Here is a 12,050-nt window from a genome sequence, read left to right as displayed (position 1 = left end):
TCATCCTCCTGTCTCTTCTGCTATTCAGACTGGTCTTGTGCCTCCCAGTGGATGAAAGGCGCACTGCAGGGACTGTCCTCTGGGCTCCTGAGCCCTCAGGTGCCGGCCATGAGCTGGGCTGGTCCTGAATGGAGGGGAGAAGGGGACACACAGGTGTAGACAAGGCCTCTGTCCTCCGCACTTAGCATGGCTGAAGGAGATCCCCGAGGGTGGGGACCACACCCAGCTACTGTAGGCTCGCAGTGAGGTTTGTCGAGTAGATGGAAACCTGGGTTGTGTTTGTGCCATTCTCTGAGCCACTATGTGGCTCCGGGGTTCGGTCCACTCTGTGGCCCTCACACTGGACTATGGTAAGAACGCAATGAGATACTGGATGTAAAAACGATTGATAAACTATAGAGTTCGAACGATAGAAGGGCAGTTTTTCTGTGATCTTGGCTGGGGTACCACCGGCCTCTAGATGAGGGGTGAGGCCGGTGGTGGACGTGGGCAGGGAGCTACGGGGGAGCCTCAGCTCGGCCTTGAGATCACAGGAATGGATTGGGGCTTCATCGTAGTAGAGGCTGGACGGTGACATCGGCGGGCTGGAAGAGGGTGGGAACAGGCCCTTTCCGAGGCCCGTGGGCGGAGGGACCTTGTGGGGAGGCGTTCGGGGGGCGGGGTGAGGCGCCGCGGCCACTTTGCCCTGGAGAGCGCGGCTCTGGTTTCAGCGCCAGGCGCGCACCCAGTAGGGCACCTGCGGCCCAGCTAGTTTGATAAACACAGGTGCCCGCCATGAGGAAGAGTCAGGGTGGGGCGCTAAGGCCAGGGACATCGGTGCCAGCGGGTGGGGAGGGGTCCCCCGGGGACGCCCTCCGCGGGCAGCCGAGACAGGGAGAGCAGGAAAGCGCGGGCGCAGCAGCACATCACCCGCCCCGCCCCGGGGTGGGAGACATTCTTGACAAAATGCACCCTGATCGCATTGCAGGTGCAGGTGGGTAGACTGTGGGACTTTCCAGGAACCCCCCTTTTTCCACGCTCTTGGGGGCATTCTTCTCATAGAGCAGCTATCAAGTTGGCCTTCCATTGAGCCTGATGTTCCCTTTCGCTATGATTTTCCCTCTGGCTTACTGCCTCTTGGTTACAAATACCCGGTTAGCTACTTCCAATAAGTGAAGTATTCATGCATGCAAATCCTGCCCGTTTCTGCCACTGAATTTGCCTGGACTTGAGAATCTGCATTTCTCGATGCTGAGGGGGATAGTGGTTTCTAGCAGTTTGTCCCCTGACTACTAAAACAGTTGCTGCCTTCTCTCTTAGCCACTTCGGAGGGTTTAACACTAACTGCAGCCATGAGTCTAGGTATGGAAATTGAGGTGTTCTAGCTCGCCGTATATAACCTCATGCCTCACTTTGGAGACAGGGGACCTGTCTAGGGTCCCCTCTGGGGGCCAGCTTACCCTAAATGCTGGCCAATCTTTCCTACATAAAGCCCTTAATTTCTCTGGTGTCATAGTTACTTTATAATGCCCACTAAATCCCTTCTTTTAATTTTTCAGCATGGTTTCTAAAGGGCTGAGCTTGCTATGGGAGCGATCCATATTAACACTTCAAAGAAATAATTCCCACAGTTAGGATGAGTGTTAGTTCACTTACAGCAGTTCCTGCCTAGGAACTGAATAAAACTGACGGTTTATTCAGCCGGGAGCAAGGTGGCATAGTTGCCTAAGAGCCAAGCTCCCCTAACAAAAGAAGGTTCCATCTTTATATAGGCTTATTCTTTAGAGGTTACACATGGAAGAATCTTAGGTTTATAGCTTCACATATGAAAAGGGTCTTGGTTTACAGTCTCAGGAATTACATATGAAAAGGGTTTTGGTTTACAGCCTTAGGAATTACATATGAAAAGGAACTTGGTTTACAGTCTCAGGGATTACATATGAAAAGGATTTCAGTTTACAGTCTTAGGAATGAAAAAGGGAAGTTGATCTGAGATGCCTGGGTCTCCCTCTTCAATAGAATTTAACATGTATGCTGCATGCAGAAGCTGGCATTTTATCTTTATAGTTTACAAGTCCCTTAGAATGTTTTACACTTTTGGCCAGATTACTAAACACAAGAATGTTTTCAGCTCAATCTACCTGAGCTACATGGAGATATGATAAGCAAATAGAAAGTGAATGGAGATAAATTCCTTACTTACCTTCTGAGATGACACCTTCTAGTTAGCAAGTGGTAGATCCAAGACTACTGGGCTAGGAAACATTTTGGGCTGGAGTACAAGGGTAGTTTTAGGGATAGAGAAATTAACAGGCAGAGAGGGAATCTCTGAGACTAACAAAGACTAAGTGTAGCTGGGCCTAGACGATCTGAGTTCCAAATGTAGTTGTTGATCTTAAATTACACACAGCAGCAATGGAATTGTCAGTCATTGTGTCCACCTAGTCAGACAGGTAATTACTTTAACCACTGATGCTGTGAGAAATTAGAAAAGTCTGGGATGGCTGTGAGAATATGTGTATAAAGATGTCTGTAGAGTGGGTGACAAATAAAGAAAACCACCTAAATATTTACCCCAGCAGAGCAGATGCATATAACATACTATGGAATATCAGTAAAATGATGCATGAAACTTTTTTCTGTGAAATTCAAAAATGTTCATGATATAATAGAAATAAACACATCAAATGGTAGGGCACTGTAAATACAATAATGTAATTTTTAAAAGGTTAAATGAGAAATAAGATAAAATTAAATTCATCTAGGTTAAAAAGGAAGAGGTAAAACTATGTCAATTGCAGGTGATTAAATCTATATATAGAAATACAAAAGAATTCACTAAAAACAAGTTTAGCAACTACTAAACTACTAATACTAAATGAGTTTAGCACATTGATAGAATGCAAAATAAAAACACAAAAATTAACTATTTCTGTAGAGTATCAATTCATTAACAAAAATATTATTAAAAAATACAACTTACAGCAGCATTAAAAAGAACAAAATAGGACTGAAATTGAGGGTCCAGCAATACTCTTCACTTTCACGCTTAATTGGTTTTTGTAAATGGTGCTAATATAATTCAGTGGGGGAAGAAATTATCTGTCCATCAAATGATGCTGAGACAACAGGCTATTCATATGCAAAAGAATAAAGCTGGATCCCTACTTCACCCCATATATAAAAATTACCTGAAAGTGTATCAGAGACCTAAATATGAGACTTCACTAGAAAAGTCTTAAAAGAAAACATAGGCATAAATCCTTATGACTTTGGATTAGGTACAATTATCTGATCTTAAATGATACCAAAGGCACAAGCAATAAAAGGAAATTTAAAAATCTGAACATCATAAAAATTGAAAGTGTGTGTGTCTAAGGACACCACCAAGAAAGTGAAAAGCAACTCATTGAAAGGGAGAGAATTTTTGCAAATGTTACATCTGGTAAGGAAATGACTTGTATCTAGAATATAGAAAGAATGACTGTAACTCAATATAATGTTAGTAATAATAAAATAATAATCAAAAGACAAATAATACACAAAAGGCCTATAAGCACATAGAAACATATTCAATATCATCAACCATCAGGGAAATATACATCAACCTGAAACTGAGTTACTATTCCCCACCCACTAGCATGGCTATAATTGAAAAGATAATAATTAGTATTTATGAGAATGTGGAGATACTAGAACACTCACACTTTGCTGGTGAGAATTTAAGTGACATAGCCCCTTTAGAGAGCAGGCCAGCTGTTGTTCAAAATGTTGAACATTAAGTTATTATATGATCCAGCAATCCCCTCCCATGTATAGAGTATACCCAAGAGACATGAGAACACAAATTCACATAAAAACCTATACAAAATGTTTATAGCAGGATTATCAGTAATAATCCAAAATGAGGACCAAAATGTCACCAACTAATAAACAAATTGTGATACATTCATACAGAAATATAATTAAGCAATAAAAAAGATATGAAGCACTGATACAAGCTACAACCCACACAAACTTTGAAAATTTTATGATAAGTGAAATAAGACAGACACAAAAGACCGCATATTGTATAACTTTATTACATAAAATGTTCAGAAAAGGTAAATCTGAAGAGCTAAAACATAGGTTGATAACTTCTTAGGGTTAGGGATTTGAATGTGGATTTTTCTGCTGAGCTGGAAGGAGAGGAATGTGATCTGTAATTGACTGTGGTAATGGAGGCACAACTGTGAATATTCTGAAAACCACTGAATTGTATATTTTCAATATGTGGATTTTATGCCATTTAAGTAATATCTCACGTGGTCCTTAAAATTATTAAATTACATGTAAAATTTGTAGTCTTTTGCTCAAAAAAGCTACCAATAAGGTTTGCATGCAAGCGAAGAAAGTAGACATACAGAGAGTAGGCTGAGATAATAGTAATTATCTTAGTAAAGTGAATTTGGATTTAGTGATAGGAGAGATTTGAAAGTATATTTATGCATATTTTGGTTGTTTCATTTTCTATGGTGAGCATGAATTACTTTTACACTAAAATTTTAAAAATAGAAAGTTAAGAATCTTGAAAACTCTTCAGTCAAATAAACATAGTAACAAATGATAAAGAGCTATCTCAAATGTCTTCCTAGAGAATTGGCTGAAGCACATGCATGTAAAAGGAAGGCAATGGCTGAAGAATCAAGACAGGACTATAGTGGGAGAAGAGAAGAAAAATGTAAATGGGGAGATAGATGACAAGAAGATAACTGATGCATGAAGTGGACATTAATACTGTGAAAACCTCTTGGGGAGTCAGAAATGACCACGTCTACATGGGAGGGAAACTTTTTTTTTTTTAAATTGAGATGGAGTTTCACTCTTGTTACCCAGGCTGGAGTGCAATGGTGCAATCTCGGCTCACCGCAACCTCCGCCTCCTGGGTTCAGGCAATTCTCCTGCCTCAGCCTCCCAAGTAGCTGGGATTACAGGCATGCGCCACCATGCCCAGCTAATTTTTTGTATTTTTAGTAGAGAGGGGGTTTCACCATGTTGACCAGGATGGTCTTGATCTCTTGACCTCGTGATCCACCCACCTCGGCCTCCCAAAGTGCTGAGATTACAGGTGTGAGGCCACCGCACCTGGCCTGGGAGGGAAAGTGTCTTATCGCCCAAGATGACCAGCCATCAGGGACATGGGACAGAATCAGAAGGGCTGTCTAGTCATTTCCTTTCTTCTCCCTCCAACATCCCAGCAAGATTATTGACTAATTTACAGCCAATGCACATTGAAGAATCAGTACAATTTGTAGGCTTTGAGAAAATAGAAATTTCTTGAGCTCTTCTTGGGGGTAGTGAGCCGTTTCCCTGTATCAGACAAATAGACTCATCTGGTATTTCAGGAATAAAGTGTGTAATGTAGAAATAAGAGCATACACTAATGTTTGGAAACCAGGGGTAGCAAATATTGACAAAGTCATGTGACAGGCAGAATAATGGTCTCCTAAACGTATCTGTGTCCTGAAATTTATAGAAACGTCTTCTAATAGGGCAGAAGGAACTTTTCAGATGTGATTAAGCTGCAGCTCCTGAGATGGGAAGATTATCCTGGATTGAAGGCAGCTTCAATGTAATCACAACAGACCTTATAAGTGAAAGGAGTAAAGACAGCATCAGAGTTAGAGATGTGACAACACAATCAGAGGTCGAAATGATGTGACTGCTGACTTGGAATATGGAGGAAAGGACCAAGAGCCAAGGAATGCAGGCAGCCCCAAGAAGCTGGAAATGGTGAGGAAACAATTTTCCCTTAGGGCCTCAGAAGAAATGCAGCTCTGATGACACATTAACTTTAGCCCCTAGTGACCCATTTTTGACTTCACACCTCCAGAACTGTAAGAGGTTAAATCTTGTATTAGCCATTCAAACTAAATTTTGAATTGCAAATCAGCCCCATATTTATTAATTTTTTTAAATTTCCATAGTTTTGGGGAGGCAGGTAGTTTTTGGTTACATTTAGAGTTCTTTAGTAGTGAATTCTGAAATGTTAGTGCACCATCACCCAAGCAGTGTACTCTGTACCCAAAATAGTCTTTTATCCCTCACCCTCTTCCCAACCTCCCCACAAGTCCCCACAGCCCATTATATCACTTTGTATGTCATTCCATCCTCATAGCTTAGCTCTCATTTATGAGTGAGAACATTCAGTATTTGGTTTTTCCATCCCTGAGTTACTTCACTTATAATAATAATCTCCAGCTCCACCTAAGTTGCTGTATAACACATTATTTTATTCCTTTTTATGGTCAAGTAGTGTTCCATGGTGTATTTACACCACATTTCTTTTATACACCCACTGGTTGATGGTCACTCAGGTTGGCTCCATATCCTTGCAATTGTGAATTGTGCTGCCCTAAATATGCATCTGCATGTGTCTTTTCCATATAATGATTTACTCCCCTTTGGGTAGATACCCAGTAATAGGGTTGCTGGATCAAATGGTAGATCCAGTTTTAGATATTTAAGAAATCTCCATGAAGTGGAAATTTGGCCCAGGATTTTGTCAGCACATAGTGGGTAACTGTCCCCATTTTAAAACTGCCCCTATTTTTGTTAGTAACTGCCCCTTTCTGCTTCTGTACCTCAGCTTATTGCTTACTAAATGAAAAGCCTTAAGGGAAACTGCTGTGTCATCTAAAACCTGCTGCTTTGTCTAAAGTCCTGAGTTACTTCCCCTGCCCTTTTACCTATAAAAACTGTGTACTTTTCTTAGCTGGGGTCCAGACTTTTGGGTGTGAACCCTTCTGGGCCCCACGACATAATAAAGTGTGTTCCTCTGATCCCTGAGTTCTGCTTTGGTTTCTTATCAGGTCAAATTTTCCAGAACATTTTGTTCCCTAACCAGGAAACCCAACTGCGCTGGCCCCTTGAGCCACTGGTTTGGGGTCAGAAAGAAGAGATAGCTTGCCTGTTCCCCACTGGGAAACAAGGCAGGGCCCCCGATAAGCTTCTACAGGGCCTTCTTTCCTGGAGGAAGAACGGCAGTTGCTCCGGCATTGCCACTCGCCGAACTCACGGGGGAGATGGACTGAACTGAAGGGAACTCTGAATAAGGTAAGGTCCTGGGATCTGACCCTAGGCAGGCCCATCTACAGGTGGAAGGAGAGATTGGATCTCCATTTGGAGACAGCAGTCAGATTTCCTGAGTCAGGGTAGGAATGTGATAATCTGAGTGAGTGTGTGAGTGCATGGGGAGCTCAAGGGCCCACCCTTGAACCTCCATTCTGTGGCTCCATGGTGCAAACTGGAGTCCAAGAGGGCCTGAGCCTGCGTGTCTGTGGCGACCTCATAAGGCTTATGGCAGTATTGAGCTAAGTGCGAGCTGAGCTCGATCTGAGTTGGGGGATTATACTGACCTGCTGATGCTAAGAGGCACCTAAGTTCCTGCAAGGGATGTGACCAGGTGGGAAACCAAGTGGTCCTTCATGGGATACCCCCTCCTTTGTCTATCTTGTGCCAATGGTCAGAAAGGGACACACATCATGGGGAAAAGTCAGTCTAAGCCCACGGTCCTAAACTGTATGGTCAAAAACTTCAGGAAGGGCTTTTCTGAAAATTATGGGGTCAGAATGACCCCAGGAAAGCTAAAGATCCTCTGCAGATCAGAGTGGCTGGTTCTTAGCATTGGCTGGTGACCAGAGGGCACCCTGGACCTCTCTACAGGCTGTTTGGAAGGCTGTGACCAGCAACCCCAGCCACCCGGACCAGATCCCATATATTGACTCCTGGTTGGAGACAGCTCAGACCCTTCCCCTTGGGTTCAATTCTGCACTGGAAAAAAGTGACAGTTTAAGGTCCTCATGGCCCAAGCAACTAAGGGACCCAAGGAACCAATTCATCAGGGTGACCCCAAGGAGGAGCTGTCACTGCTTTATGTCCTTCTGGCACCATCAGCCCCCAGCCCACCAGCCTTGCCTGACACACCCCCCACACAAAGAGGGGAGATCTGAGCACCCTCCCTTGTGGCTAGATCACTGTGCATACTGCAAAGAGGTGGGACATTGGAAGAACGAGTGCCCCAAACAGATGGTCCTGGGTGGGGCACCCCCCACCAAGGGAGGGCAGAATACCAGCCAGAACCTAGCCAGGCCCACCTGATTGCCTTGTCCAGGATGAACTCAGACTAGGATGGGCCAACCTCTGTGAAACTTGGCCCCTGAGAGCCCATGTCAGGATGAAGGTCTGGGGCCAGCCAATGACTTTTATAGTAGACACTGGAGCAGAGTACTCATGATCACCACTCTGGTTGCCCCATTTAGCAACTGAAAGGCAACTGTTGTGGGAGCAACAGACAACCAAGTAGAGCCCCGGCCATTCTGCCAAGATCGGATATGCCAATTAGGAGGGCACCAGGTATGCCATGAGTTCCTCTACCTACTGAAATGTCCTGTTCCCCTTTTGGGAAGAGACTTGTTAAGGGCACAAATTGCTTTTAAACCAGGGGAGCCAGCCAGTCTGACTGTGAGTGAGCCAAAATGGGGCCTGGTCCGGGCAGTCACACTTCCATGTGAGGAAGAATGAAAACTGCACACTGCCGAGAGGTCAGAGGAAATCCCACCAGAATTCCTGGACTCCTTCCCTGCAGTCTGGGCAGAGATGAAGCCCCTAGGGATGGCTAAGGCCCAAATATGCAGACGACAGGTGAGATACCTGGGGTTCATCAGCACCAAAGGACACCGGTCCTTGGGACCAGAGAGAAAAAGGGTGATTTGCTCCACGCCCACTCCCAATACCAAGTGGAAGCTCAGGGAGTTTCTCGGGGTGGCAGGCTTCTGCCGAATATGGATTCTTGACTATGGACCCCTTGAGGGGGGTGGTAGCCAAGACATGGCTTTCTGGGAAATCAAGGCACTGCTCCAAAGTGCCCCAACACTAGGACTTCCAGATGTCACCTGAGAATTCAATCTATTCATTCAGGATAGAAAGAAGATAGCACTTGGGGTCCTCACCCAGACCATTGGGCCTTGGCAGAGACCAGTAACATATCTGTCTAAACAGTTGGATGCAGTAGCATCGGAATGACCCCCTTGTCTCTGAGCCTTAGCTGCCACAGTTATTCTGATGAAGGAAGCTGACAAGCTAACCTTGGGCCAGACTGTCCATATCAAAGTGCCTCACTCAGTGTCCACCCTTATGAGCAGTCAGGGGCACCAGTGGCTCTCAAATGTTTGTTTAACCCACTACCAAGGGCTGCTCTACGAAAACCCACAGGTCACCAGAGACAGTGGCCTCAACCCAGCCACATTTCTACCCACAGAGGAGGGGACCCTAGACCAAGACTGTGAGGAGGTGGTAGATGAAATCTTTACTAGTCTGCCAGACCTGAAGGACTGTCCCCTCCCAAAGGCAGACTTAAACCTGTTCACTGATGGAACCAGCTGTGTCCAAAACAGGAAGAGGTATGCAGGGTATGCAGTCACCACTGCCACTGAAGTGGTCGAGGCAGCCCCTTTGCCCAGCAGCTGGTCAGCACAATGGGCAGAAGTACATGCCCTCATTCAGGCCCTGTGCCATGCAGAAGGTAAAGTGGCCAATATTCACACTGACTCCAAGTTCGCCTTTGCAACTGTCCACATACATGAGGTGATATACAAGGAGAAAGGGCTGCTAACAGTAGGAGGAAAAGAAATCAAAAATAAGGAAGAAATTCTCAGACTGCTAGAAGGAGTTTGGAAGCCCAAAGAGGTAGCTGTCGTGCATTGCAAGGGCCACCAAAGAGGAACTGATCTTATCTCTATAGGAAACCGTCTGGCTGACAGAGAAGCTAAGGCAGCCGCACTGCAGAAAGAACCTGTACGGGCCCCCGCCCACTTATTCAGTCACCCCTTGGCTCCAAGAGAATATGGGAAAGCCAGAGTGCCCTAAGGAAGAAAACCAGTGGGCACAGCAGGAGGGGGAAAGCAGAGTGCTGGGGGATGGTGGCTACTCCCTGACCACAGACCGATAGTGCCCAGGAACTTGGCTCACACCATCGTTACTCAGGACCATGGTCTCACTACCTAGGTAAAACTGCTCTGGAGACCTTACTCCACAGCTATTACTATATTGCAACCCTCCCTAAACTCTGCTGCAGTAAGCAATCAGTGCCTTACCTGTGCTAAAAGCAACCCCCCCACAGTGACTGAAACCTGCCCCAGGGGTGCAACAGGTGGGGGTCTACCCCTTTGAGGACATAGAGGTGGACTTCACTGAAATTAAGCCCAGTAAAGGGTACAGATGCCTACAGGTCCTTGTATGTACGTACTCAGGCTGGGCTGAGGCACTGCCAACTAAGATGGAAAGAGCCCGAGAAGTAGTGGAAGTCCTATTTTGTGAAATTGTTCCCTGATATGGGATTCCACCATACACAGTGACAGTGGGCCAGCATTCACCATACACAGTGACAATGGGCCAGCATTTGTGGCAGAAATCATCCAAGCCCTCACCAGTGTGCTCAAGATTAAGTGGAAACTTCATACAGCCTACAGGCCACAAAGTTCAGGGAAAGTGGAGCACATGAATCCAACCCTGAAGGTTACACTAGCAAAGCTCTGTCAGGAAACCCAGGCTTCCTGGGTAGATATAATTCCCCTAGCCCTGTTGCAATCATGGTGTACAGCAGGACCCGTGGGCTACTCACCCTTTGAAATCCTATTCGGGAGCACTGCCACCGCTCCCCCCCCGCCCTGTTAACAAAGTAACATTAGACCTGAGACAGCTAGGGGAAACAAGCATGACATCCCAGCTGCAGGCACTGGGAAAAGTGCTGTCCCCGGTCAGTCAGTTTGTAACAGAAAGAGCACCTCTCCCTAGCTAATCCAGTACATCCCTTCCAACTTGGGGACCAGGTCTAGGTGAAAGATTGGAAAAAGGAACCCCTCCAATCTGTTTGGACAGGGCCCCATGCCGTAATCCTTGTCATCCAAACTGTTCTGCAAGTTACAGGAGTCGTTCTGTGGGTACACTATTCCAGAGCAGAGAGGGCCCACCCGGACACATCGCTGGACAGGTGGTCTGTGCGCCCAGACCCTCGGCATCCCATGAAAATCATGCTCCAGCAAGATGTGGTCTGAAATCTTAATACTTGGACAGCATTTGTTGTTCTACTGTTGTGCTGACATTATTGTCTTCCCTTGAGGGATATTCTTTGTCCATTTCTGGTGTAAAATGTCACTTCCTGTTTTGCTATTAATAATCTTGGCCCTTGCCTAATTAACATACTCTGGCAGTTTCCTGAAGTCATGGTAATTAGAAAACCAAGTGCTCAGTTACTAGCCCTCTGTGAGTATAAGCCGCTAAGTACAGACACCAGGGTGTAAAAGGGGATGCTCCCTAATAACCATAAGAGAGCATCAAAGTGGGGGATGAAGTGGAAATTTTGCCCAGGATTTTGTCAGCACGTAGTCAGCAGCCGTCCCTATTTTAAAACTGCCCCTATTTTTGTTAGTAACTGCCTCTTTCTGCTTCTGTACCTCAGCTTATTGCTTACTAACTGGAAAGCCGTAAGGGAAACTGCCACTTCATCTAAAACCTGCTGCGTTGTCTAAAGTCCCGAGTTACTTCCGCTGCCCCTTTACCTATAAAAACTGTGTGCTTTTCTTAGCTGGGGTCCAGACTTCTGGGTGTGAACCCTTCTGGGCCTGCTGGTGTAATAAAGTGTGTTCCTCTGATCCCCTGAGTGCCACTTGGGTTTCTTGTTGGGTAAGATTTTCCAGAACATCCGTACTTTTTGCCAAAGTGCCTGTACTAATTTATATTCTCACCACTAGCAGTGTAAAAGTGTTCTCTTTTCACCATATCTATGCCAACGTCTACTATTTTTTGACTTTTTAATTATGCCCATTCTTGCAGGAGTAAGGTGGTTTCTCATGGTCGACCCCACATTTATTTAGCAAACCTGTATTAGGCAGTGACTATGCATCAGGCTCTCCTAGGCCTCAGTGAGTGAAACACCAAAGATTCCACAACAGGATTGAAAGAACTGCTAAATGCAGGCTACTGTAATTAGTGTGGGAAAACTGCTTCCAGGAGGATGCAATGTCTAAACAGAG

At 45.3% G+C, this 12,050-nt stretch overlaps 1 protein-coding gene across 37 annotated transcripts in view; it reads left to right on the top strand.

Annotated features, from left to right (window-relative positions):
* LOC144582098 (serine/threonine-protein kinase MARK2-like) overlaps positions 1-12,050 on the top strand; it is a 123,148-nt gene that overhangs the window by 45,572 nt on the left and 65,526 nt on the right. For 15 of the 37 annotated variants that reach the window (XM_078368743.1, XM_078368742.1, XM_078368740.1 and 12 more), the window contains one exon: positions 4,614-7,074. The exons of 9 other annotated variants lie outside the window; for them this stretch is intronic. The gene's annotated coding sequence lies outside the window, so the exon portion shown is untranslated. Of the gene's footprint in view, positions 1-4,613; positions 11,670-12,050 lie in introns of those variants that run through there. 13 more of the 37 variants (XM_078368757.1, XM_078368754.1, XM_078368746.1 and 10 more) reach the window with 4 other exon arrangements.

This window comes from Callithrix jacchus, chromosome 4 (assembly GCF_049354715.1).
Source record: "Callithrix jacchus isolate 240 chromosome 4, calJac240_pri, whole genome shotgun sequence".
NCBI lineage: Eukaryota > Metazoa > Chordata > Mammalia > Primates > Cebidae > Callithrix > Callithrix jacchus.
This window is presented reverse-complemented; position numbering and strand designations above follow the sequence as displayed.